At 48.4% G+C, this 26,619-nt stretch overlaps 1 long non-coding RNA gene across 3 annotated transcripts; it reads right to left on the reverse strand.

The window, feature by feature from the left end:
• Positions 1 to 9,356: 9,356 nt before the first annotated feature.
• Positions 9,357 to 20,140, reverse strand: LOC135284286 (uncharacterized). Of its 3 annotated transcripts, none has more exons than XR_010349722.1 (3): positions 19,798 to 20,140; positions 18,706 to 18,802; positions 9,357 to 9,568 (listed from the first exon to the last, which is right to left on the reverse strand). It is a non-coding gene; the product is annotated as an uncharacterized LOC135284286 (long non-coding RNA). The 3 variants fall into 3 exon arrangements; XR_010349723.1 differs by having other exon boundaries at positions 19,774 to 20,140; XR_010349724.1 differs by lacking the exon at positions 9,357 to 9,568 and adding an exon at positions 17,424 to 17,545.
• Positions 20,141 to 26,619: the final 6,479 nt, after the last annotated feature.

Genomic DNA, 26,619 nt, shown 5'->3' on the forward strand with positions numbered 1-26,619 from the left:
GTCCCACCCACAGCCCTTTGCCTTTTCTGTCCTCGTGGAGTGTTCACTCCCCAGAGCTGATGGCATTCCCAGGTTACACGTGATGCTAAATTGCTCCAAAACAGAGTTAATGTCACCTTTTAGCTCTGCAATTCTCCTGCAATTCACCCCTTGGAGCTGGGACTGTCTGTCTGTCTGCCAGGCAGAAAACAAGACGTGGGCAGAGAGTTTGTTTTTCCCACTGGGTGACAAATTTCGAGACTTCACCACTTCTCCTTCCCTCTGCTCGCTCCTCCAGCTATTTTTGGATTCTCTGGTGTGGCTGTTGCTGCTTTCTGGCCAAAGCTGCTTTGCAAATGACCATTTCCCCGTGTGTTTGCTGAGTGTAAACATCTTGCAAAACAGAACTTCTGCTTCCAGCAGCTCCGAGGAGCAGCAGAGGAAAGGGGAGTTGCTCAGAGCCCGGCTGGTCTTGTAGTAACAGCAAAGAGATTCTCAAATTAGAAATCTGGCTGCAAGATTTCAGTGTCTCGGGCTACTGGAGCCGTCAATGAGTGAGGAAATAAAGAAGAGATGGAAAAAATAAGTCCTGCAGACACACAAGAAACACTTCAGAGCTGCACTGAGCATCGTGGTGGGATATTTCCTGTTTTACAGGGTAAGGAAACGTTGGTATCCCCCTTTAGCAGCCCCATGGGGAGGGGTATCCCAAATTCACACTGCTGGGCTGCAGATAAAGCACAAAAGAAGTCTCAGTTCAGTCCTTCCTTGCAGCCAGCCTGGATTTTCTGGATCTGCACCACCAGCACTGCCTTTGCCCAGCAAACATCTCACCTCTCCCACCTGCAAGGGCAGGGTTTGCTTTCCTGACTCTGCAACCACTTTCAGAGAATACTTAAAAATACTTAGAATTTAAAAATAAAAGCCAGGTTCTGCCAAAAAACCAGGTGTCCCCTCATTAATTCCCCATCACAGGGATTTTACAGCGAGTGACGGGACAATGAACACATGGGAAAACACAGTGCTCTGATCCTGCATTGTTTCTTATATTTTTATATCGATAAACACTGACTCACCTTCAACAACGTAATCCAGAGACAATCAAGGGAAGTACGTGGGGAATCTCGTGATCTTTGCTGACTTTGTTTTGTTTACGACCCCAAAACACCACAAAAGACAAATCCATGAGTGTGTCCCGTGGCTGCAAAACGTGGGCTACAAACGGGAAAGAGATGAAAAACCAGGGAGAGCCTCTTCCTTGACACTGGAGCTGCAAATGTTGTGGGGTTGGAGTTCAGCATTTCAATCCTGCACACACTGTCCATTTTTTGTGGCTATGACTTCTTTCAAAGAGTAAAAAAACCCACATTTTTCCCATTTGACTTTTTCTTTCCCACCAAAATGCTGTGTCTCATAACATCTGAAATGCTGGGAAAATGCTTTTCTGACTTTTAGAGGAGAAGTTATGGAATCAGCTCCAAAGGGCCCAGCCATGCTCACAACTGATCAGCACCAAAGGGAACATTCTTCTCCTTGCACTGCTTGCTGTAAAGGCACCGATATTCCAAATTGTCAGTGGATCTCTGGGCATTGGGAATGTGTCCTGAACAGCATTTTGATAAAAATCAACAGAGAAATGACCCTAAAAATACCGTGCAACCACATGTCCTGAGAAAATGGTGATGGGATCTCAAGCTCCACACCCTGATGGCTTTTGCAGGGAATCAGGGAGGATGTCCCGAGCTGCCAGACCAGCAAAGGTCAGGAGATCATTTCTGCAAGGTGTACATGCAGGCAGGGATGCCCCACATGGCAAATCCTTCCTTGCAGAAGTATTGCTGGATAGGAAAACTCTCCTACACCCCCCAAAAAATCAGTGGGAATTTCTTGTTATTCTCACTGAGAGCTGGATATTACCTAATGCTCCCCAAAAATCATTAGAAGTGTTCTCATTAAAAAGGAAAGAGGGGAAAAGGCAGAGCTTGTCCCATGGGCTCTGTGGCTTATGCTGTGTGAAATCTGCCAGGATTTCATCGCTTCAGAGCCTTCAGTGGAGCTCAGATTCCCACATTCCCACGAGGCTCCGGGGGATGAGATGGAAGCGCTTGGACTCCCCAGCCAGGACTGACTGCACAGCTCTGAGGGGGATTTTTGTGACAACAAGGCCTGGAAGAGATGTGGTGATGGGGAAGAGTCAGAGCAGGGGCTCCCAGCGCTTTTTATTGCAAAGCAAAGCCCGGGCAGGGGCTGGGTCTGATCCCTGTGCCCAATCCATGAACTCCACAAAGTGCTCCATGTACCCAAATGCCAATGGAAACTGCAGCCAGCTCTGCCACCAAGAGCACAGGACATTTCTCTTGGTTCTCCTCTTTCCTAGAATGCTGTCCCTGCTCAGGGCCTGCCTCTCCTTTCCTGGCAGAGGAAGGACCCCAGTGAACCCATGGATGTTTACCTGCTCTCAGAAAACAGCTCAGCTGCGAAAGCAGAGCCCTCACTGCCCCTGTGGCAGCTGTTTATCTGTTCTTACTTCTACCTGCTCTTCCAAGAAAAGTCACTTCTCTCTTTCCCTTAATTTTCCTTTCATCACGCACAAACATCCCCCCAAATTTCTCTTTGTCTCTTTTTCTTTTTTTTTCTTTTTTCTTAGTTACCACACAACAAAGACGTTTCTCTTCCATTGATTTTGTCACTCAGGCAGAGCAAACCATCGCTCCTCAGTGCATCCCCCAAAAGCCAGAGTGGATGACTCAGGCAGGGTTTTATTCAAACCATTTGTCCTGTGGTCAGAGCAGATTAAAGGCAGATCAGGTTGCCCTGGGAGCAATGCTGGGACAGCGAGAGTGAGAGATGTTGGCACTTGCTCCTCAAACCACAGGCAGCTCGCGTGACTGCGGCTTCCTCCGGCCTCTCCTGCCTCCTGGAAGTGCCATTTCCATGTGGGAGCACCTGTGTGCCCCTGGGATGGGCCAGCAGAGAGTCCCTGGTCACAGGTGAGTGCGGGGCACTGCCGTGTGGTGACCCCAGGGTGCCCACTGCACTGCAGGGATGGCCAGTGCACACCAGGGATGGTCACTACAGATGAGGGATGGCCACTACAGGTCAGGAATGGTCAGTGCACAGCAGAAATGGTCAGTGCACACCAGGGATGGCCAGTGCACACCAGGGATGGTCACTACAGATCAGGGATGGCCACTGCAGGTCAGGAATGGTCAGTGCACATCAGAGATGACCACTGCACACCAGGGATGACCACTGCACACCAGGGATGGCCACTGCACATCAGAGATAACCACTGCATGTCAGGGATGGCCACTACACACCAGTGATGCCATTACATGCCAGTGATGGTCACTTTACATCAGGGATAGTCACTACATACCAGGGATAGCCACTTCACACCAAGACAGGCAGGTCAGAAGGAGGAAAGGGTTAAAAAGCACATTCAGCATCTCCTCATCCCTCCCCCTTTTGGGGTACCTGCAGTTTTCTTGCCCTGCCTCATCAGCAGAAGGGTTAACTCAGTCTGAGAGCGTGGGTCAGGCCCACCAAAGGTTTTGGGATGAAAACCCAAAGCCTCCTGGAAGATCTGAAAGAGAGTTCATGTGATGAGCTGGCTGTTCTGTGCAGACGGGTCCCTGCTGGACCACGAGGATTGGAGAAGAATCCAGGAGGGTTTAAACTGATTTAATAATTCCTGTTACAGTGTCACCCCATGCACTCTGTGCAGACATGGAGGGAGGTGAAAGACAGTAAACCCCAAACCTCTGGAGCTTCTCCTGACCATGATTTCACACTCTGGAGTGCTCAGGGCTGGTCCTGAGCCCTCTGCTCAGCTCCCAGCACCCCGAGCCAGGCTCCTCTGTGCCAGGAGATTACACCACGGAGCAGCCTGGGGATGGAGCTGGCTCAGAAAGAGCCCAGCAGCAAAAGAACATTTGGTTTAATTTTGAGGAGCATCATTTCCCTGATCTGGCTCGCAGCGTGTGCCAGCACTGGAGGAGCAGGAGCTGCTGCAAAGGCAGGGAACCAGGCAGGGAAACACCTTGTGCTGCCATCCCTGCAGGTACCCACAGCCTTCCCGAGCTCCAGGAGCTTTAACTTCATTTAGGAATTTAATTTAGGGCTTTATTAGCTCTAAACAAAGCATTTAAAGCCCTGAGTCTGGCAGCAGATGGTCAGGGTCTCTTCTGGCTTTCACTGAAACACAAAGCATAAAACCACAGAAGTGCTGTAAAAAGAGAGAACAAACACAAACCTGCAGTGGGAATTGCTACAAATTGTCCCTTTTTGTGGCTAGAAAGGACATTTCTAGGGGTTTATGTATGTTTTGATATATTTATATCACATTGGAGCCTGGCTACCTAGGTCCAGGCAGTGCTCATGCCATGCACCAGAGATTTATACAAAACCTTTCTCCCAGACTGACCAATCCAGCAACTCATATAAACAATCACTTCCCCCATATTAGAAAAAGATGTTGAAGGCTTTGATTAAGTGCCTCGTCTTCCTGAATCCCCCCTTTAGATCCAGGGCATGGGGTTGCAGTCTGGGATGCATTCTGTTAATGCCAAATCAACTCATTACCCAAATCCTTTGAGAAACAAAGCCTGGCAGCTTTGCCTGGACTTTTATTATGGATTACAACTCTTGTGATCAGTTAATCCAAGAAATTACTCAGTTCTTCCAGTTGACAAAGTCAAAATATGATTGCTCTTCAAAGAATGCAAACTCGGAGGAATTAATCTCTTCATCTCAGGGATTTAATCATTTTTCACTAATTTTATACCAAAATATTGCCATGTGTGGGCTCTATAAATCTGTCTCACCCTGTTAGCAGTTACTTTCCCCAGATGCTTTGAACTTTGAGAAAAAGTTGCTTAACCAAAAAACCACAGCTGCCACATGTTGTAATTTCCTCTTTGGGGGCATCTGGTGCTGTCTTTGCAGAGGTTCTGCCAAATTTTCCCCAGGACTTTTTCTCTCTTTGTTGTATTTCTCAGTATCTTTGGGATTTCTCCATATCTTTGGGATTTTATCCCAGAAAACAAAGCTGTGTTGTCAGCATCTTCCCAACCCCCCCACCCCTGAAAGATGCAGTTGCATAAACTCAGGTCTAGATTCAACATTTAGCAAAGAAATTACATTTCCCAGCCCTTTGAACTCTCCTGGACCTGTTTTCCAATGATTATTGGGTGTTTGACTTTTTGCCTGACCAACATCGGTGTCAAATTCAGGCAAAAGGTGAGGGGGGGAAGGAGGGAGGAAAAACTTCAGTGAGACAATAAATTAACAAGAAAAAGAATAAAAGGTCATGATGTCAAATTTACCTTCATGATCCAGTGCCCAAAATTTCCCCTTGTGCCTGTGAAGCGTTTCTCCCGACTTCAAAGGCATTATTTTGCGAGGTGAGCAGGACTTGGCCCCAGTTCCTGATGACAAACATGGACATTCCTTGGGTGACCTCGCAGCCCAACACTTCAAAGGTTTTGCTGGAGTTGCACCTACAAAGAATTTGTCTGGAGAGGCACAAAAGCTTCTCCATTGCAGAAGCAGCAGGCACCTGCCAAAATACACAAAGCAACAAGCAGGAGGTGGGGGAAGATCCCTGGGCTCTCAAAAAGGGGTCTGTGAGGTGGAAAGGAGGGGAATTCCCACTGGGAAAAGCAATGTGGGAGCCCTCTGGAGCCCCCAGCTGCCATGGGAAGTGGCAGTATCTGGAAAAGGCCCTGGAGGTGGGCTGAGATCCCACACGGAGATTGGGAACAGTGATTATGGGGTTCCTGATGGTTTTGGGGGCTCCAATGTGCACTGGGAATGCTGGAGGAGCCAGGGAGATGCACTGGAGGATGCTGCCCCCTCTAACTCCCTTTAACTCCTTAAACTCCTTTTAACTCTCCAGGAGAGTTCAAAGGGCTGGGAAATGTAATTTCCTTGCTACATGTTGAATTTAAACCTGAGTTTATGCAATTGCATCTTTCAGGGGGGGTTGGGAAGGTGCTGACAACACAGCTTTGTTTTCTGGGATAAAATCCCAAAGATATGGAGAAATCCCAAAGATACTGAGAAATACAACACAGAGAGAAAAAGTCCTGGGGAAAATTTGGCAGAACCTCTGCAAGGACAGCTTCCTTGTGAAACCATCACTGTGAAAATCTCCCCAGAAGTTGGTGTTGCAAAGCACAATTTGCACGAGCAAATTCCTTGGGAATTCTGGGAGCTCCTCACCACAAGCTGCTCCTCCTCCCCAGCACTCAGCACTGCTGGGGGCTCACAGACGCTCCAGAGGTCACTGCTCTGCTCTCTCCAGCCCAGAAGTCTCCCTGATTTTGGGGAAAGAGGAAAAATTTGGCAGGAAAGGCTCTCCAGCACCACTATGGGCTCCTCAGGTGAGTCCCAGCATCTCCTGCTTGGCCTCGGGCAGCACGTGCCCAGGTGGGATCCCAAAAACAGGAGAAGTGACACAAAGCACTGCACTCCCACCCAAACCAGCTCAACTGCTCTGATGCCTTGGGAAGGCTGAGCTGGAACAGAGGCTGGACAGAGCTACAGAATAAAGCAGGGATTGATTCAAAGGATCTCCTCCATGGATCCACCTTGGGCAGCACCAGAGCCCAGCCAGGGCTGCACCCAAGATGAACCCAAATGGTCCCAAAATGCACGAGCGCTGCCGGGGTCTCTCCCTGGGCTCAGCTCTGCTCCATGTGCACATTGCAGCTCATTGTCCAGTTCCAGCTGCAGCCCATCCAGTCCCATCCTGCTTGTTTTTCTCTCTCCAGCCCACGGGGTTTGTGCTCTTGGGCTGAGATTTGGATCATTTGTCCTTGGTGCCCAGCTGGAGCAGGAATTGTTTTGTGTCCCTGCTCTGTGCAGAGAGCTCAGCGTCCCCTGATGTGAACCCAGACCCACACACTAAAGCAGCACAGAATGTGAAAAATAGAAAAGCTGAACCTGAGGCATCAGCTCCATCTCTTGTGTAGATTGCAGTAAGAAATTTGTTTAAATAACTCCCCATTTCCAGGTACCAGGTACCAACCTGTAGCAAGGTGCTGTTTCCAAGGAAATTACAGCACAGTTCAAGCTCCAGCAGGAATCTTGACTCATTGTTTTCCAATTACTCTTGGGGAGCTCTTTTACTGTGTGCCCATGTAAAAGTTTATTCTCCTCCTGACTAATATGAGCAGCGAGTGACTGATTTTATTTGGCAGACATTGCTCATTTCTCCCATTGCTGGGGTTTTTTTAAACTGGCTTTTTTGGGGGTTGTTGTTTCTTTTTTAAACACAGATAAAATGAGCTGAGTCTGAATTTCGTTTTGCTTTCTGCAGCTTGGTTTTAAGTGGAAATCTTGTCATCATTGCTCTCCCCTGAAGACACTGAGAGGGGAGTGTGAGTAAGCTGAGTTTATCACCTCCTTCCTGCAGAGCAGACGTGGCTCAGGTTGTCAGAACACTGAGAACTGGGAGATAAAACATCAGCCTGAAAGTAAATGTTTGATTTTTCCTCTTAGATTACACTGAAAGGAATCTCAAAAAAAAAAAAAAAAAAAAAAAAAAAAAAGGAAATTTGGTGTAAAAGCTGCCATGGATCAAGAGGAATTTTCAGGAATGTGAACGTGCAGAGCTGAAGGGATGCAAGAGGAACAATCCTGGTTGGATGAGGTCCTTCCCTCCTCCTCCTCACACACCAGGGGAGCCACCACTCACCCCACCCCACAACCAACTCCAGGAGTAACAGAGGATGGATCTACATTCCGTAGGATCCCAGAATATCCTGAGCTGGAATGGACCCTCAAGTCCAACCCCTGGCCCTGACAGCCCCACCCTGTGCCTGAGGCATTGCCCCAGCATTTTCCTTGGAGTTCCAGTTGTTTTCCACCTTCCTTGGTTTTATGGCCTTGCCTGGGGTTGTTCCTCTCTCCCATCAAGGCTCGTGGGCAGGGTTTGTGGTGTCTCTGCTATTTAGGGCTTGGATGGAAATTCCCATTAGGCACAGAGGGAATTCTGAGGCACCTCCAGGTCCCCTGGTAGTGGCTGCTCAGCAGAATCCCAGGTTCAGTGCCTGTGGTGGTTCTGCTCTGGGAGCAGTGCAATATCCTGTCGGAATGGCAGCAGGACAACTTTGCAAACACATCATCTCATGGAATTCCAGCGGGAAATCTGAAAAGGAAAGAAGGGAAGAAAGGCCAAGCCAAGCTCCAGGAGCTCAGCACCTCCAAGAGCTGCACCCTTCACAAGCAATTCCTTAGCAGGGTCCCTGCTTTCCTGCATTAACGATCCATTTGACTGCAATTTGCAGGAGCAGAACTTGGTAATAGAATTAATCTTTGACTGTAAAGGAACTGCTGTGAGGCTAAGAAAAATTCACCTTCTGGAAAGTGCTTTGTCTTGTAATGGGCTGCTCTGCTCATATGTGCTCTAATTCCAGTGTAAAGAGGAAAACCATTTGGAAGGGAATGTTATTCCTCAGGGCTCCCTGTTGGAATTCATGTCACTGCAGAAGTTATTATTGTAATAAAAAGTAAAAATGAGTTCTCAAAATACACTCGAGCCTATTATTCAGGACAGCCTGGAAGCAGAACCTTAATGTTAAGCACATGCATGGATCAGTCTGAAGTCAAAGCAAGGGGATGGATCGAGGGGAGCTCTTTTCCTGACTCAGGACTCCACACTGATCCTCCAGATAATATAAAAAGACAGGCACGAGCTCATGGGGAAAAAAAAATCCTAATCACATTAAATCAGTGGTAAATTGCCCTTTACCATATTGCAGCCCAGTTTAGGACAGTGTAAATGATTGTATTTGTTTATTTTTTTGGTTTTAGAACCATTTCTGGGCCAGCTGTGAAGCCAGGCATGCACAGGGGTACTGCACCCCCTCACCCCATCCCACTGCATTTCCAAAGGGATTCAGCTCCACCTTTAATATGTGGTTGATTTTCCTCTTCTTTGGGTGAAGGTTCCTCCAGTCCCTCTTGTTCTGATGGTTAAAAAACTTCCCCACTGCACCCAGGGTCAGTTTTGCCCTCTCCCATAATTTACAGATCCTCCCATTATTTGTAGGTTCATCCCGATGTTCTTTTACATCTTTAGAGCCTTCACTGCACAGGGATGAGCCAAGCCAGCCTCTCCTATTTTCCTGTTAGAGGGGAGATGTCCCCTCTAACATGTCCCACTGACATAGGTGACCTCAAGGGGAGCGTGAGAATCCCTGATATTTAAGGAGCAAAGGGAGGGAAAGCAGAAATGCAGAATATGTGACAAATATGGACTGAAATTCTGGAATTTCGGATCAGTTTGTTCAGGAAATTTCCAAAGTGAAGCAGTAACTCCTGCAAAACATGTTAACTAACCCTCTATATGGCATTCCTCATTAAAAAAACCACCAAAACACAACTCATTGTGGGGTCAGCACAATGTATCTGATCTTTTATTTAGTTCAACTTCCAGCAGCCTGAATTCGGGGGGGGAATTGTAGCATTTTGGGAAGATTTCCCAGCTGTGGAGAGTTGTGAAGAGCCAGCCTGGTGTGCAGGGACAGCTGGTGCCACCAAGGCCAGGAGAGCTGCTCTGATAAACCCAGCAGGCAAATTTCTGTAATTAACAATAAAAAGACAATAACATCCACAAGATATGCCTATGCAAACTTATTCAAGGCTTATGAAACTATGTATCAATTAAAGCTGATTTACAATTATATATAAATTAAAATAGCTGAAGACGTAAGTGAGATCCGGAAACTGAGATGCAAAGTAGAGGCTGTCAGCAGTTTTGCTTTTGATTTTTAAACACAGTGAGGTTTTTAATTCTTCCCCACAAAGTCAAAAAATCCACTACCCCATATCTGCACCTGCCAGATCTGTGGGATCCATGACCTGTCCTGCTTTATCCTCGAATCCACTGTGCACCAACCATGGACACTGCCAGGAACACAGCTCAAAGAGGAATTTCTCCTCCTCCCCATCTTCTCAAGGCTCACTAAAAGAACTTCATCAGGGAAAAGTCAGGAGTGAAGTGTCCTTCCTTCCTCCCCTGCAACTCGTCGAGACACTTGAAGGAATTTTAGGAAGGCAAACTCACTCTGAGCATCAGCCTGGCGGGGGCGGAGAGCTGCCAAGTTATTATTGCAGCATTTTGTTATTATTTAATAGGAAGCATCCCAGACATCTTAACAAACAGGAGTCCCTTGCGGCTTTTCTGCTCAGGATTCCTTGGATCCTGTGACTCAGCACTTTATCCTCACAGAAATGGTGTGAAAAACACGACTGGAAGTTGCTTCCTGTGAGTCAGCACTTTATCCTCCCAAAAATAGTGTGAAAAATACAACTGGAAGAGGCAACAAGCAGCATTCATAGATGAGAAGAGCTGGGGGCACTCCTCAGGAAAGCCTTGGTGGGTTCTGTGGAGCCCCCAGACCTGTGGGATTGCCCTTTCCAACACAAAACTATCCATCCCACTGCCCACAGGAAAGATGCTGCTCCCACTCCGGGTGACCAGGATAACAAATCCTCCTGGAGGGAGGCTCCAGTGCTTTCCCCAACCTCCTCGTGGTGGCCACATGAGGGCTGCAGACTGGTTTCACACCAGCATTTGCTGACAGCAAAATATAATGGAAAACATTTCTGTGCAACAATGCCGACCACATCCTAATTGGCATTTTGTGTAACCACCCCCGGGATCATCAGATTCCAATTCAGCAAAACCAATCGATGGTGCTCCAGGGGTGGCACTGCTGCCATCCCTGGGCTCCAGAGCTTGTCCCTGTCCAACCCTTGGGTGCAGGAAGCCCCATGGTGGTGGCCCAGGGACAGGTCTCATGGCTGGATCCCAAGGGAAGGGAAAATAAGGAATTGCAATTCAGTTCAGTCCACTGGAGTTGGCCATCCCTGGGGTGTCAGTGGGTATTGGGAAGCCTGGAAGCCTCTTGGAGCCTCTTCAAGAGCAGCTGGGCCTGGGATCCTTGGACTTTCCATCTTAGATCATCCACAGGATGATCTATAGAATCATAGAATCATGGAACACTTTGGGCTGGAAGAAACGTTAAAAAGTATCGTGTGCCACCCACCCTGCCATGGGCAGAGACACCTTCCACTATCCCAGGTGGCTCCAAGCCCTGCCCAACCTGGCCTTGGACATTCCAGGGAATGTTCACATTCCCTGGGGCAGCCGCAGCTTCTCTGGGCAACCTCAGGGCCTCCCCAGCCTCCCAGGGAAGGTGGAAGAAAGGAAGGGGACAGGAGGACCTGGCTGTGGGGGACAGGAGGACACACCCTGGCAGTGTCACTGCACACCCCAGCATCTCAACCACCACTAAAATCCCACCAGGGATGTTCTTCCCACAGACACCCAAAGGGAGATCTGGTCCTCTTTGAGTGCTGGATCCGTGTCCTCAAAAAGAAAATTTCAAACTCTGGGAGCCTCCTCTTTCTCCCAAATACTTGCTAGAGAAGCACCCAGAAAAACTGGATTGAATGAAATGATTTCTCACACCTTATGAATATTCAAATATGAATATTTACATCACACTTCAGTTTGAAACTTCTGAGCCGTTTCTATCTAAACACCATTTTTGGCATAAAATACTGGGCATTTTCTACCTTGTTTTTTGTTGTATCTTTGCAATAGCACCAACTGTAAAACCCTTCATTTTAATGCAAATCAGGGATGGAGGAAGCAGCAGAGAAACTTTTGCTCCCTTTTTGAGGACTTTTGCTCCCTTTTGCTGGCTGGAGTAGGCAAGGAGGCACTTTGAGTCCCACTGCTGTTTTCCCCAAGCATTCCCACAATTATCCCTCAGCCTTCTGCTCTGTGTCCTGAGATTCAAAAGAAGAAAAAAAAGACAATACAGGAAGTTTTGGTGGATTTTCCTTCTGTTGAGCTGTTGTGGGTCTGCTGTGCTCCTCCTGAGCTCTCAAAGAGCCTGAAAGGTTCATTTTCTTCCCTTCTCTCCAGTTCTGCCTCTCTACTCCAATCCAGGGCATAAAAACACAACCAATCACACCAGAGAAACATTAAAAAAAATCCAGAATCCAGCGCTGGAGCCGCAGGAGGAGCTGGAGCAGGACAGAGCGTGCAGCCACCAGCCAGGGTGAGAAAGTAGGTCCAAGGTGATCAGAGTGAAAAACAAACCCTCCACGTCCCATCCCATGCCATGCCACGCCGGGGTTGTTGTTTTCTCCTCGGAGGTTGCTCAGGAAGTTTGCAGCAGGATACGCCGCTGACCTCTGCTCCGCTCGCGAGTCGCGGCAACGCCGCGCTCACCTTCTCTCCCACCACAAACAGAACGTTTCCTCCCTGGGAATCTGGCTCTGCCTGCAGGTTTCCTGTGCTGGGCAGCAGTTTAACCCTTTGGGATGTCCCATGTCCCAGCTGGTCCAGTGGGATCCCTTAGGGAAGAAGCTTCGATTGGGACACATTGGCTGACAGGAATGCTGTCCTCAGTTATCTGAGCTTTGTGAAGAGGAGGAAGGAATAACTGGTGAAAAATAAAAGTTGTCTGCTTTTGTTTTTTAAGTTAGTCAAAATTCAGGTCTGTATGGGATGCTCTGCTCTTGCCATGACCAAGGACTCCAGAATATTGGAGAATGCATTCCAGAAAGGTGGAGATTCTACCACCTGGATGCAAAATCCTGAAAAACTCTCTTCCTGGTGAGGAATCCTCTGGAAGGAGCACAAGTGAGTCTGTGGGAAAGCCCCAGCTTTGTCCCAAGAGATGCTCTGTCCAATGTGATTATTTCAGCCCCAAATAAGCTTTGGATTAATCATGAACAGCTTGGAAGGTGGAATTCCCATCCTACGGTACATTTCAGCCCCAAACATCTCCTGGAAAGGAGGCAGAAGTTATTCTTACCCTCCACCTCTGCAGCACTTGCCCTCACTGGGTCCATCCAGGGATGGATGGTTGGAAGAAGCAGTGGAACAGCCCCATCCTGGGGGCTCTGGTGGTTCCTACTTGGTTTAATTCCACTCTGTAGCTTGGGTGGGGCATGAGGGACACAAGAGCAGCTCGAAAACAGGCTCTGGAAAGAGCGACTCACTTGCTGAGCCATTGAGGATGTTGTTTATATGTGAGATCCTGTTTTCTTCCTTCAGCAAAGTGCTTCTCCTCCCAGGTGCATCTCCCGTGGCTCCCCGGGGCGAGAGCAGCTTCCTGCCGGAGTGACCCCGTGGGAGAGGCTGGGATCAGCCAGGGGGACAAGCTCCTTGTCCAGGGGAGAAGACCCCCACCAAGGGTCTTGGGTTGACCAATGTGAGGTGATAAAAAAAGCCCCCCTCACCTCCATAGAGGGGAGAGCAGGACCTGGGTGGAGCACGATGTTTTCTGGGGCTGTGGAATCCTTCAGACTCCCTGGCAACAGCCCCAAGTGTTGGGGGAGCTCAAGGTGGACGGGGCCATCACCCCCACAAAATCCAACACTGCCTGGGCAGCCCTTGGAAGGCCCTCAGGATCCAGGTGTGCAGAGGGATTTTCCAGAGCAGTTATTGCAGAGAACGCCTCAAAATGACAGAAAAGAGGACACTGGTGGCACCCATCTCCAGCACACACCTGCAGGAGCTGCTCTGCACAGTGGGGGTGGCAAGGAAGAAGGAAGATGCTGACTCAGGGGGACAGGCCAAAAAATGGGATATTCCTGATTATACTCCAAGAGTTTGGAGAAAAGGCATGAGCTCGGGGAGGCTATGGTGACACACATGAGGACATGGTGGTGTCACCATCCCAGGGGTGTCCAGTGATACCCTGGGGGTGTACTCAAAAATTTCCCCCACCTTCAGCACCTTCCACTTGCTGGAGACACTGCCTGGTCTAGCACGTCCCTGGTTACAGGAGGGGAGGACAGGGCCTGGCAGAGCAGCAGCTGCCAACATGGGAATGTTTGAACAAGGAGCGAAACCTCATTTAAACAAATAAATAAACAAGCTGACATCCTCCGGGCCCAGGTTTATGATAATAAAAACAGAGCACACAGCTTGTGGGAGGAAAATACATCGTGTATTTTCACATCTCCCGCTTCCTCCGAGACCGTCGCAAGAATTTCCTCCGAGTCCATCGCTTCCTCCTGACATTTCTGAGCTCACAAATCCCTATCTGAGCCCTAGTGCCCTCTCCTTGGTGACTGACGCAGGAAGAAGAGCCTTTGAAGGATCTCTGTCAGTCAGATTTTTGTGGCTTTGAGGTGCTGGAGGCAGGACAGAGACAAAGCAGAGCTGGGGATGGGCACCCAGCACATCCCAGCCTGGCGGTGTCCCCTTTTTCCAGCCCTGGAGGTCTGTGCAGAGCAGCACTGGGCAGCTTCATTTTCCCACATGATGGTGTCCCCCAGCCACTCTTCATGTTGAATTCCAAGGAATTTTGTGGTGGAGTCATCATGGAATGGTTTGGGTTGGAAGAGATTTAAAGCTCATCTTGTTTCAGGGCTGGGACACCTCCTACAAGACCAGGTTGCTCACAGAGGTTCTGAGAAAAGAAGCTGCAACTGGGACCTGCACCTGCACCTCGAGCTGAACCAGTTCCATTTTTATTTTAAAATAAAATCCTGTCTTCCAGTCTGCAGTGTAGGAATGGACAGAGACATCTCCCACACTGATAAAGTGGGGTGTAATCCGGAACTCAGTGCAAAGCTGTGGTTTAGGAATGGGCAAAATTAGGCAAGAAATTTGCAGGAGTCACAAATAAACCCTGGGAGATTTTAGTGTTATTTCTGTGTGATTGTGCTTAAAATGCTTTCAGAAATGGCGGTGAAGCATTTTCCCCGTGTTCAGATCCTTGAGCAATACTCAGTTGTTTGCACTAAGTTGTGAATGAGCTTGGGAAACTAAATCTAAGAATTCAGTAAACAGGTTATGGAGATGGGAGCTGGGATATCCTGGAAAGCCCCAGCTGCCCTGAAAAGGAAAAATAAAAAGGGAAAAAAATGTGAAAAAAAAAAAAGTCACCAGTGCATTCCAGAGTCTTTTAAATGAAGGTCAAGTTGCCCCAACTCTGGCTCCAGCCAAGGCAATTTTTTTCCTAAGGATCAGATAATTTAGGCACCTCTGCCTTAAAGCAGTGACCTCCAGCTGTCCCCAGGGGCCGTGTCCCCAGGACAGTGCCATCCACACCTCGACAGCCCCGAGCCTGAGAGCGAGCCCCAGCAGCACTATCACGGGGGGGAAAAAATAAAGTCACCTTGGGAAGAGAATGCTTCCCATTTTTTGGCTCTCAGAGGTGTCAAAGGAAGCAATCTGACGTCGAAGGGCCGGAAAAAAACAGCTCCTTGGCTGATGTTGGTGCTGCACGGCGAGGTCACTCCACAAGCTATCAGTGGCTTAAAAATAAATGCAGCGTGGAGGCTGCCATTCAGCCATATCCTGTATCCGAAAGCTGCAAGCAGGAAGAAACTGGAATGACCTTCCCTCCCCCCCGCCCCATTCCCATGGTTTTTTTTTTTCTTTTCCACGCTCCTGGCTGTAAATCACTGAAATTTCTGCGCTCCTGGCTGTAAATCACTGAAATTTCTGCGTTGCAGAGGTTGAAAGCAGCCCAGGGAAGGGCTGCCGTGTGTGATGCCAGGCTGTGTGTCCCCTCCCGGGTGTCCTGCAGAGGGGTGGGAGCTGTGACACGGAGCTGTGGCAGGGAGATGTGACAGGGGACGTGCTCCCAGGTGTCCCCAGGGGGTTGCTGCGTGCAGTTTGTGTGTTCTCTGCCTGGACACCTGGGCTGGAGGCCGAGCTGAGCCTGCACGACAGCTCCGGGCACGGATGGAGGGCGGTGCTGGGGTCACCATCCCTCGAGGGTTAGAGAAATGTGTGGATGTGGCACGTGGGGACAGGGCTTAGATGTGGCCTTGGCAGTGCTGGGTGAGTGGTTGGACACAATAATCTGAATATCTTTTCCCACCCAGTGATTCTGTGAATTGATGATGATGATGGTGGTGATGGTGACCAGGCCCACGCCCCTGTGCTGCCTGCAGGGCGAGTTCTCAGACACGCACACGGGAGAAGAGAAATTCCTCTGTGGAATATATTTAGTATCTTCTCCAGCAGATTAAAAAGACATCACAAAGCCATCAGTATTGTCCCAGTGTAGCCAGTCCAGGCAGGAGTCACTCACACAGAGGATGAGACACGGGAGGTGAAGCTGCTGGGGACACAGGTGATGCTCCCTTGCTCCAGGAGCAGCTCAAGGAATGCTGCAGCAGCTGCAGATCTGGCCCTGTTCACTCCTGGTCTGTGTAATTCACCTTTTTTACTCTCCTCCCTCCTCCAACTTCCATCAGGGATGGGAAGGAAGCCCTGAACGAGGAACCTGGGGCAGGCAGGGGTAGGAGCAGACCCCTCTGGGAAAGGAGCTCCCACGTAGAGGTGTAAGATTTTGGGTACTTTAAACAGTCCTTGGCCAGGTGATCCTCACCTGAGAAGACCCCAGGGTTCCATTTCTGCTCCATCACCCAGCAGATTTTGGAAGAAGCCCCACAGCCAAATTGGGAGCTCTGTAGGAACGAGGTGCCCAAGCTCTCTCCTTGCAGTAAAATCAGAAATACTGGTTTTTCTGCCCTGCACTTCCAGTCTTAGTGAGGCTTCCCCAGTTAATGCCAGGGATGTCCATGACAGGGATTATCCGGGGAGACTGGCCATGCTGAAAAGTTGACACCAACATTAGCAGCGTTACCAAACTGCTGGAGGCTTCTCCCCACCACTGGGGTTTTATTGAATCAGGGCTGTTAAAACTCCTGCTATCCCTTCTGCACCCTGCTCTGGTCCTTTCCAACTCTGTCAATCCTTTTTCCACCCAGCAGTAATGATGAGAATCACCAAGGTAAAACTCCATGGGCAGAAAATCAGCTTATGAAACCCGTTTACATTTTCTCCTGAGAAACTTCAGAACACAGGAAAGAATCGACACCCAAACAGAGAAAGAAAGAGGAAGAAGATTTATATCTCCTCTGCTGAGAGGATCAAAACCAGCCGTGATGTAATCTGTGATGGAGCCCACAATCCCCTTTTGATGTCTGCAGGAAGGAAAGAAGATGCTGAGAACTTTCTCAGCTCTCTGGACGTTATTTCCACATCCAAGGTCAGGAGGTGGTGGAAAGAAAAATAAAGTCCCACTGGGAAATGAGGAGTTGAAAGAGCCCTTTCCTCCCCTGGGGCTGCTGCGCAGGGGCAGAGCTGTGCCCAGGGCTGGTGGGATTGGGTGGGTGAGTGGTGGGATGAGTGGGAACCACAACCCCATTCCCAGCTGTGCCAGTGGCTGTGCAACACCTGCACAGTTGAGGAGCCTTCAAACAGCTGTGGAAGTTCACAGAGGGATTTGGGAAAGCAAAATGTTGTGGCCACAGGTTGACCTAAGCGTCCCCTCCCACAAGAGTGCGTGATCCCACCACGCCACTCCCAGGGAACCCCTAAATTTAGACCCACCAGCTGTGAGAGGCATGAGAGGTATTTAGGGGCTATAATTTTAGACAAAGCATAATAGTGAGACATATTTAATTGTGTTCTGTGGGGGGCTGAGCCATGCCAAGTATTTTCCATGGTTATTCCTGTAGATCTTGACGTGAATGAGCAGCGGCCACGGCGATCCCTGGGCAGAGCCTGCAGCACGAGGGACAGGGGGCAAAGCTGAATTTTGCATTTCACCCCAGCTGGGATTTGTGAGGGAAGCACTCAGGCATCCCCTGGAGCAGGGAAAAGAAAAATCCCCCCTGCAAAGGCCAGGTGTGAATCCTCAGCAAGGCTTCAGCCCCAGCTCTTCCCAAATCCCCCACCCCTGCAGATGAGCAGGGCAGGCATTGGAGTGGTCAGAGCTCCCCAGCCCAACTTCCTGAGCTGTCCCAATCCCCTCCTCTTGCCCCCCTCCCTTCTTCTTTTCATCTTCTTGCATTTCAGGAGGGAGAGGAGGAGAAGGAGGAAGGGAAGGGAAGGGTAATTTTGACTGATGATGAGGAAACAATTTGGTGTAACTCGAGCCAGTTTTTTGTCAAACACTCAGCACCCAGCATCATTTTCCCCAGCCTGGGGAGGCTCATCTTACCCTACTACCTGGAGGGTGTTTAACCTCCCTCCATCCCCCCAGCAGGTCAGAGTTTTCCAGACATCGAAGGAAAGGGGAAAATTGTGTTTTGGGTTGTTTTTTTTTTCTCATTTGTCTGTTTTCCAACACCACTTGTCCCCTCTGCCTTGGAGTACTTGTGCTGACAGGAGAAGACCAAAGTGGAGAGAGGAAAAGGCTGGAGAGCTACAGCTGCACTGGAGGGACTTGATGCAGCTCTAGGAATGGATTTAATAAAAGACAGGACAGAGGGATCAGAGATCAAGAGCTGGTCCAGCCCACATGGGCCACATGGTAAGAAAACTCCCTTTTTTTGTCCTGTTTTGGCATCTGTGGCCCCTCCAGTTCAGCTCCAAGGCTCTCCTTTAGCTCAGAGGTGTTTTAGTCCCCCAGCATCTTCTCAGTGATGGTGCCCAAGGGTGGAAGCTCCCCCAGCCCCACTCTGGCCACCCCCAGGCCTCACTCCGTCTTCAGAGCTGGATGGGAACAGTCTTGGCTGATAAAATCTCATCCAGGAAGGTCTGGACCGAAAGGTGAAGCAGCTCAGAGGAAGGACAGAAGGAAGAGAAGAGTCACTGCCAGCTCCTGAGTCACAGGTCCAGGCAAGATGATTGCCTGCATTATGAATAACACCCCTTCCTTGGCTGACTAAAAAAGGATTAATTTTTAAAAACACAACTGATTTTTACTATTAATGTCCTACCTGAGTGCCTCACGCTTGCAAATAAAATGAATTTTTGTTGGTTTCACATTTATCTTCAAGTGGTTTCACATCAAGTATTACAGAGGTAAAAAGTGGCCTGCAAAGAAAACAGAAGTTTTTTAATATGTTTGCCATCAGGTGGTTTCATGGGCATGTTATTTTCAACCCATAAAATCTTATTAATTTCAGTTTTTATGTCTGATGCCTGTTTTAAGTACAAAAATTTAGAATTTGTTTGAGTTTTTTTATGATTTGGGACAAATAGAAGTACACAACATCTGGTAAAGTTGTGTGAGCATGTGGTTCCAACCTGCCTCGGAGCAGTTGCAAGTGTGTTCTGAATATTTATCAGGTATTCTAACCCAATTATTCCCTACTAGTCAATAAAAAACGAATTATCCCAACAGCTTCCCTGTCACGCATGGGATCTCGGCAAAATTAGGAAGGAAGAGCTCATGGTTAATCACTCCAAAAGCTTCCTGGGTGTTTTACAAGGCACCTTTTCCAGGGAGAAATGACATCCTGGAGATGCTGTGGCTGTGCCTCTGGGCCAAGGGAAAGGTGACAGGACCACACCAGTGTCACCTTCCCGCAGCACTGGGAGGGGCACGAGCCTGCCGCACTCCCAGCCCGTGTCACAGAAACCTCTGGGAAGGGACACAGATGAGAGGATTTAGGACCTGAACGACTTCTGCAGGTCTGGGCAGACGTGCTCCTGTCTCACAGCCAACAGGCAGGAAAATTGAACCCGAACCCCTCGCGCTAATCCCGCTATGGAAAAAGGGTTTGAGAAGGGAAAGCAGAGAGGGGATGGGCTGAGTGTTTAACTGGAGCACAGGGCCAGCAGGGATGGTGCCTTTTTGGGCTACCTAAAAACAGAGACCAGAATAAATTAAGGGAATAAAAAGCAATTCTGTTTATTGAAGGGCCTTCAGGTATATTTAGGGCAGACAAAGCCCACCCAGTATGGACAAAGGGTCACAGGTTTTGACACTTTTATAAGTTTGGTCCATTTGAATATTGGGAGTACATCTTCTAATTACAGCTTCAGCTAATGAAGTCATTTACCCCATGTTTTTTCCCCCAATTCACTTTTTTTTCCATCTCTCAGGCCTGAGGCAGTGAGGTGTCCTTGACTGCCAGGCCTGGAGAGGAATTGTTGTGTCTGCCCAAAACGGGAAAGCAGCAGATCACACTGCACATGGAGTTTAGAGTCATACACTGAAGAACTGCAGGATTACAAATAGATGAAAATATAAAAAGCAGAATCGTCAGTCATCAGGGATGACCTGGACAATGGCACATTTGCCCTGCAGGGCCCAGGGGGTGACAGCAGTGCCAGGCAAGGCCGCGGTTCCGAGGAGGTGCAGGGGAGGCCCTGCAGGACAGCCCTGGGGGCTGAGGGCTCCTTGTCCCCATGGGTGGCTGTGAGAGCAGCCCCTCTGTCATCACCCAGCTCCGTTCCTGGGGCTGCTCCCTTTCCTGCCCCAGCCCCATCCCGGGGCGCTGGGATTGCTGTCGGAGCCGCTGCTGGCCCCGGGGCCTCTGCTCAGGCCCCTTCCAAGCACAATAAAAGCCTCGACCACCAGCCCCAGAAGTCTCTCCTAATTAAAGGCTTTAGGGATGGATGTTCCAAGAGCCGCCGAGCTCCGGTGGAAGCGGGACAATGTAAACACCTCGGGAAACGCCTCGGGTTCCAGATGAGCTCCCCACACAAAACCCCGACCCACCAGAGCAGAGCAGCAGGGAAGGCCGTGCATTGGCCCTTGTGCTGCTCAGACAGCAGAGAAGTGGAAAAACTCCTTCATTCCTGATTATTCCTGATCAGCAGAGGTCCAGAAATTTGGCAGCTGGGAGCTTTTTTCCCTGAGCTTTTGTGTGTGTCTATTACTGTTATTCATTCGCCTCCTGCAGCACCAAACTCCCTGCTCTAGGATGGGTTATAACACCTAAAAAGCAAAAGCTGTTCTTGCCCTGTGGGCAGGAGGGATTGGACATATTTGATCCACCTTTTCAGTGTTGTCCAGGGATTTTCCTCTCTAAGGGAGGCTGTGCCCTTGGGCATCAGGGGTAATCCATGACATTATTGTCCATCAGAGAACACTGGGGCTGGTTTTACACTCATTAATTAAACCTCACGTGCTGCCTAGGGTGTGGATACAGGCAATCCATCTCAAATTAACCTGGAAAACCTCACGGATGCCCTTCCATTCCTGCCCAGCTCCCAGATAAGCCGGGACCAGGTTGTTCATGCTGGTGCCATTCCCTCAAATCTGTCACAGACCACACAGGGGAATCAAGTGAGCAACACCAAAAAAAAACCCCTCCTGCCTATATCCATCATCTCCTGCTTCCCTTCTTGCTTTTCTTAGCATCCAGAAGAAAGAAAGGAAAAAAAAAATTTAAAGGCAACCTGAAACCACTCCACACTCCCAATGAGAAAATAAAAATGGATGTTGCAGGCTCATGTGTTCTATACGTTTCCAAATATTTCCATCTGCTCCTGAAATTTCCATTAGGAGTTGCCAAAAACTCTTACAGAATTGTTAACACGATGGTAAATTTAGATTCTTTTTATGGAGAGACGTTTCCCCACCCTCATAAAAGTCTGGTATCAATTTGTCCTGTCACTGATAAGCCAGAGAGGTATTGCTGGATTTGCCCTTTTGCTCCCTAGGATGGGATCAGGGAGGAGAGGCAGCACCCACATTTTGGGTCTGGGTCTGTCCCCTCCATCCTCCTGGTGTCAGCACAGAAATACCTTCCAAGGAAATCACCATCCCCAGCTGCTCACCCCACGGATTGTTCTTCAGTTTGGAAGATCCCAAAGCAAGGTTGGAGGCTGTTGAGGTATCCTGCCCATCCACAGCAAGAGCCTGATTAAAATCTTGGTGTTAAGGAGCAGGTTTCAGATCCTGACTGAAATCTTGGTGTTAAGGAGCAGGTTTCAGATCCTGACTGAAATCTTGGTGTTAAGGAGCAGGTTTCAGATCCTGACTGAAATCTTGGTGTTAAGGAGCAGGTTTCATGCTCAGAAGGAAGCAGGACAGGAGTGAGGAGTGACTGGACAAAGGGAATGGCTTCAGACCCACAGAGAGTAGGGTTAGATGGGATTTTGGGGAGGAATTCCTCTCTGTGAGGGTGATGAGGGGCTGGGATGGATTTCCCAGAACTGTGGCTGCCCCTGCATCCCTGGCAGTGTCCAAGGCCAGGCTGGACAGGGCTGGGAGCAGCCTGGGATGGTGGAAGGTGTGGGTGGAACTGAGTGATCTTTAAGGTCTCTTCCAACCCAGATGAGTCTGTGAGGGCAGATCATCACTCAGGGGTGGTGGAAACCCTCCAAAAAAACCCCAAAAAAACTCAGGGTGAGGTGGAGAAACTAGAGAGAGGTCTCAGCATACAGAGAACATTCTCATGAATATTTCCAGTTGCCGTGACACATCCAGAGTTGGGCTGCTTCACCAAGGGTGGTTTGCTTCAAACACTGTTTTTTTCAGTGAAACAGGGCATTGTTTCCTGTCAGAAAGGGCCTTTTTGGCCCTCTTGTGCATGCTCCACCTGGGGAATTACCAGTGGCATCACTCAGGGCTGACCAAGCTGTTGCTGGAGTTCCTGAGGAGAGCACAGCGAGTGCTCTGCAATATTATTTTAAAGCACTCACTCCCTGCCACCATTTAATAATAATAATCCTGTTCTCACAGCAGAGCAAATTAAGGCAATTTTCCAGAGGAGAGATTAAAGATTCAGAGCCCACACAAAAAGGCAGAAAGCACCAGTCCCTCCTCTGGGCTGATGTGAGGAACCTGTGGAGCCTGAGCCTTTCCCAACCTCATTTTGTTCCTTCAGACAGAGCCCTGTGGCTCAGCCAGGTGAAATCCCTGCTCTGCCCGAGCTCCTGGTGACATCAGAGCCTTTCCCTGCCCTCCTGGCAGAGCTGCCCCATTTCCAAAAGCATTTCTCCACATGGAAAGGGATTTTTCTCCCCTCCAGTATCCCCAGGCTGTTGTGCCAGGCTGTCCCCTCCATCTCCCAGGATTAAAAACGCTTCCCCAGGGCTGAGCAGCAAAACCCCAGCAGAAAATCCCCTCAGAGATGCCTTTGGGTATGACAAAGCTCTGCTGGAGTGGGATTGCTGCGTGGACACTGTGAGGGCTCTCTAAAACACTCAGGGATGTTATAAATCATTACCCAATTAATTAATCTGAGTTTTACTGTGCCTAATCTTCCTTGAGGAAGGAGGGAGAGCTGCCAGTCTGGATTCTTGCTCCTGGGGGAACAGCACAACAATGGGGTTAGGGAAGGGGAATTAAAATGCCTAATTTCATTTTTTTCCACTTTTAGGATGTATTTTGCCCATCTCCCAGCTGATTTCTCCACTCAGCTCCTGGCACCACACAAATTCCAGGGCTGGGGACAGGCTGGGAGGGTGACACAGAGAAAGGAGCCCTTCCCACTGAGAGGAAACCCAGCTGATCACCTCCTTGATGTTGAGAATTTTTGGGGTTTTTTTGTCAGGGTTGGGATTAAATGTGCTAGAATTTATTTCTTCTTCAGACTTAGATGTTTATTAGTTTTTATCTATATTACAGGTTCACAAATTATGAGTTCTACAGCACTTCACTCTAACAAACTAAAAATGGAGCCCCATCTCTCTCTCTCTCCCAAAGGTTTTTTAAGGATAAACTTTCCAATTAAGAAATTACACTTAAATTATTTTTACTTTTAACTAAGTAACTACTTGTGGCTTGCAATGTGGACTTTTTTATCTAATTACATAACACTGATGAAGAAGAAGGTGAAGAAGAAGGTGAAGAAGGAGTAGCTTTGGCCTTAAAATTTCTATCTTGCCTTATATATATATTATATATATATAATATTATATATGTATATAATAGCGTATATATACATATTATTACTCTATTCTAAAATCTTTAAACTCTAAGTTTTCTTCTATGTGGTATTGCACACTTCTATTCAAACTCCATGCTTGTAATCCCAGTTCTATAATTTAATTTTGGAAGCCTTCTCCACAGCCTCAGGTCAATGCAGTGTTCTCTTGGGGTCAGTGCCTGGCAGCACAGAAAATTTAAAATTCTCAGTAAGCAGGGTTCCAACACTCCTGCCCCTTTCCCTGCAGTGAGATTTCCCTGCCCATGGATTCCTTCTTCGAGAGCAACCTCCTCGTCCTCCTCCTCCCGGAGCCCGGGGCTCTCAGGCAGAGACATCAGGAATAAATGTATTGCCACCTGCAGCCTGCTCGGGAAAGAGCTGCTGGAATCAGCCCCGCAGGCTGCTCTGACAACCTGCTGCTTCCAGATCCCTCGGATTGTCAGGGATGACGGGCACCAGCGGGTTTCATCCTTGTAGGAGTTAATTAGTTTGTTTTATTTCTAATTTTGATCCGTGCCCAGAGATGCGAGCTCGGGGGAAACAGGGGAGTTTCCATCTGGTGATGTTATTTACAAGCTGGGGTGGTGTTATTCAAACCTCAGTGTAAAAAAATGGGGTTAAGATCTCCCTTGATTTTAATGTTCCTTTTTATTTTCAGACTAAAACTTCCTTGTTTTCAGTGTTAAATTCACCCAGGGATCCACAGCAGCCTCCTCAGCTCGGCAGAGATGGGAGAGAGTGTGTTTGTATGTATTTTAAGTAATTTTACCTTTAAAAAATGCAATGTTATGAAATATTAACAGTTAAAGTATCAGTGACTGTGCTCTTAGCCAGATCTGCTTTGTTAGTTTTTTTTAATACATGTAGGAAAAAAAAAAATCTTATTTGCCTGAAGAACATGTCAGAACTTGAACAGATGGGAGTTTTTACCAAAAGGAGACTGTTTTGTTCAGACATCATTCCCTTTCCAAAACCTCAAGTAAAGTTTTATATCTTTCAGCAAATCTTGGAGTGGGATTATAAATTCAAAATAAAAATACAGAAATTTCCTATGGTGAGCTTATAAATGCCAGTTTACAACATTTTCTGGTGTCTTAATGAGAGCCATGTGACCAAAGCTATATATTCTAGGAAATAGCCAAAAGGCACATATGCTTTTACAAGCCCATTTTTAAATGGAGAGGACTGATTTTCACAGTTTTAACACAAGAGGTTATTATCCTTTTTTAATTAAAAAATTACTGGGTTATTTTGGTTTTGTTTTTTTTTTTTTCCATTTTCAACAAGCTCTGCACTGCCAGAGAGAATCAAGTCCTGTCTCCAGAGACCCAGTGCAGTGCAGGGATGGTGATATTCCCCTGGTGGATCCCAAAATCCCAAAGTCACCCATTTTCCATGCTGATATTCCTTTGGCAGATCCCAGAATCTCAGTGTCCCCCATTTTCCATGCTGATATTCCCCTGGCAGATCCCAAAATAATTTTCCATGCTGATTTACCCCTGGCAGCTCCCAAAAATGTCACCCATTTTCACAGCTCCCAAAATCCCAAAGTCACCCTTTTTCCGTGCTGATTTACCCCTGGCAGCTCCCAAAATCCCAAAGTCACCCATTTTCCCCAGGTAGGTCCCAAAAACGTCACCCATTTTCCCCTCAATGTTGTTTTGGTTGTGTGAATGTAACACCAATGATGATTTTGGACTGCAGCATCATTAAACCATATTTATTTTACTTAAACCCTGCAAAATAAGACAGTGACCTTAATGGAACATAATGGTGTCAGTGGGGGAAGACTCGGGGCTGTTCCTAAACCTCTCCAGCTGTAAATTGTCGGTTTTGGTGTCACAGCAGGGCTGAGCTGTCTGCTCCCCACAGCCCCCAGCCCCATTTCTGCTGTCAGTAGGGATGTTTGTCCCTATTGAATGCCCCCTGATGGGTTGTAGCCTCCAGCCATCCTCCCTCCCCAGCTCTGGGAAAACCAGATGAGGCCAGGCACTAAAAGGGTGGCAGGCTCCCCTGGCTGAAGGCAGAGGTTCCCTGTTGGAGTCCTGGCTGCTGAGAATTGGAGACTTTCTGTGCTGCCAGGCACTGACCCCCAGGAGAACACTGCATTGACCTGAGGCCCTGGAGAAGCTTCCAAAATGGAATGATGGAACTGGGATTGTGGGTGTGGAGTTTGGGTAGAAGTGTGTGATATCACAGGGTGGAAAACTTAGAGTTTAAGGGTTTAGAATACAGTAATAGATATAGAGCAAGATGGAGGTTTTAGGGCAGAGGCTGCTCCTTCTTGTCCTTCTTCACCTTCTTCCTTCTTCTCCCTGGGTTTGGGTGGTTTTGTGTACTTGGACAGAAAAGTCCACATTGTGGACTTCGAGTGATCAGTTATTGGGTTAAAAGTCAAAATAATTTAGGTGTCATTTCTTAATTGGATAGTTTAGCCTTAAAAGACCTTGTAACAAGAGATTGTTGGCCGTTTTGTGCCTTGTTAGTGAAGAACTGCAGAACTCACTGCTGTGAGACCGTAACCAACACCCGTAATATTTCCAGTGGAGCTTCCAGGGCACACAGGGCACACCCCAGTGGGGTCCCAGGGGGGGTTCTGTGTCTTTATGTCCTAAATGTCAGCTCCAGATTCAACTAAACCCCTCAGCTGCCAGCACGGAGGTTGAGCAGGAGGAAACTCACTGGGTCAGGCTGAGCAGAGGTGCAGGGATGTCCCTCAGCCCAGGATGGCTCCTTGCTGGACTGGCTCTGACTGGGATGGAGTTGATATTTTAGTCCCAGTGGCCACTGTGGGGCTGTGTTTGGGGTTTGTGCTGAACACAGGGTTGGTAACCTGGGGATGTTTTTGTTATTATTGAGCTGTGCTTGCACAGTCAAGGCTTTTTCTGCTCCTCACCCCTCCAGTGAGGGGCACAAGGAGCTGGGAAGGGACACAGCCAGGACAGCTGACCCCAAGTGACCCCAGGGACATCCCAGGCCATCCATGTCAGGCTCAGGGGATAAAGGAGGAGGAAGGGGAGGACA

Source organism: Passer domesticus, chromosome 20, assembly GCF_036417665.1.
Source record: "Passer domesticus isolate bPasDom1 chromosome 20, bPasDom1.hap1, whole genome shotgun sequence".
In the NCBI taxonomy this organism is placed as follows: domain Eukaryota; kingdom Metazoa; phylum Chordata; class Aves; order Passeriformes; family Passeridae; genus Passer; species Passer domesticus.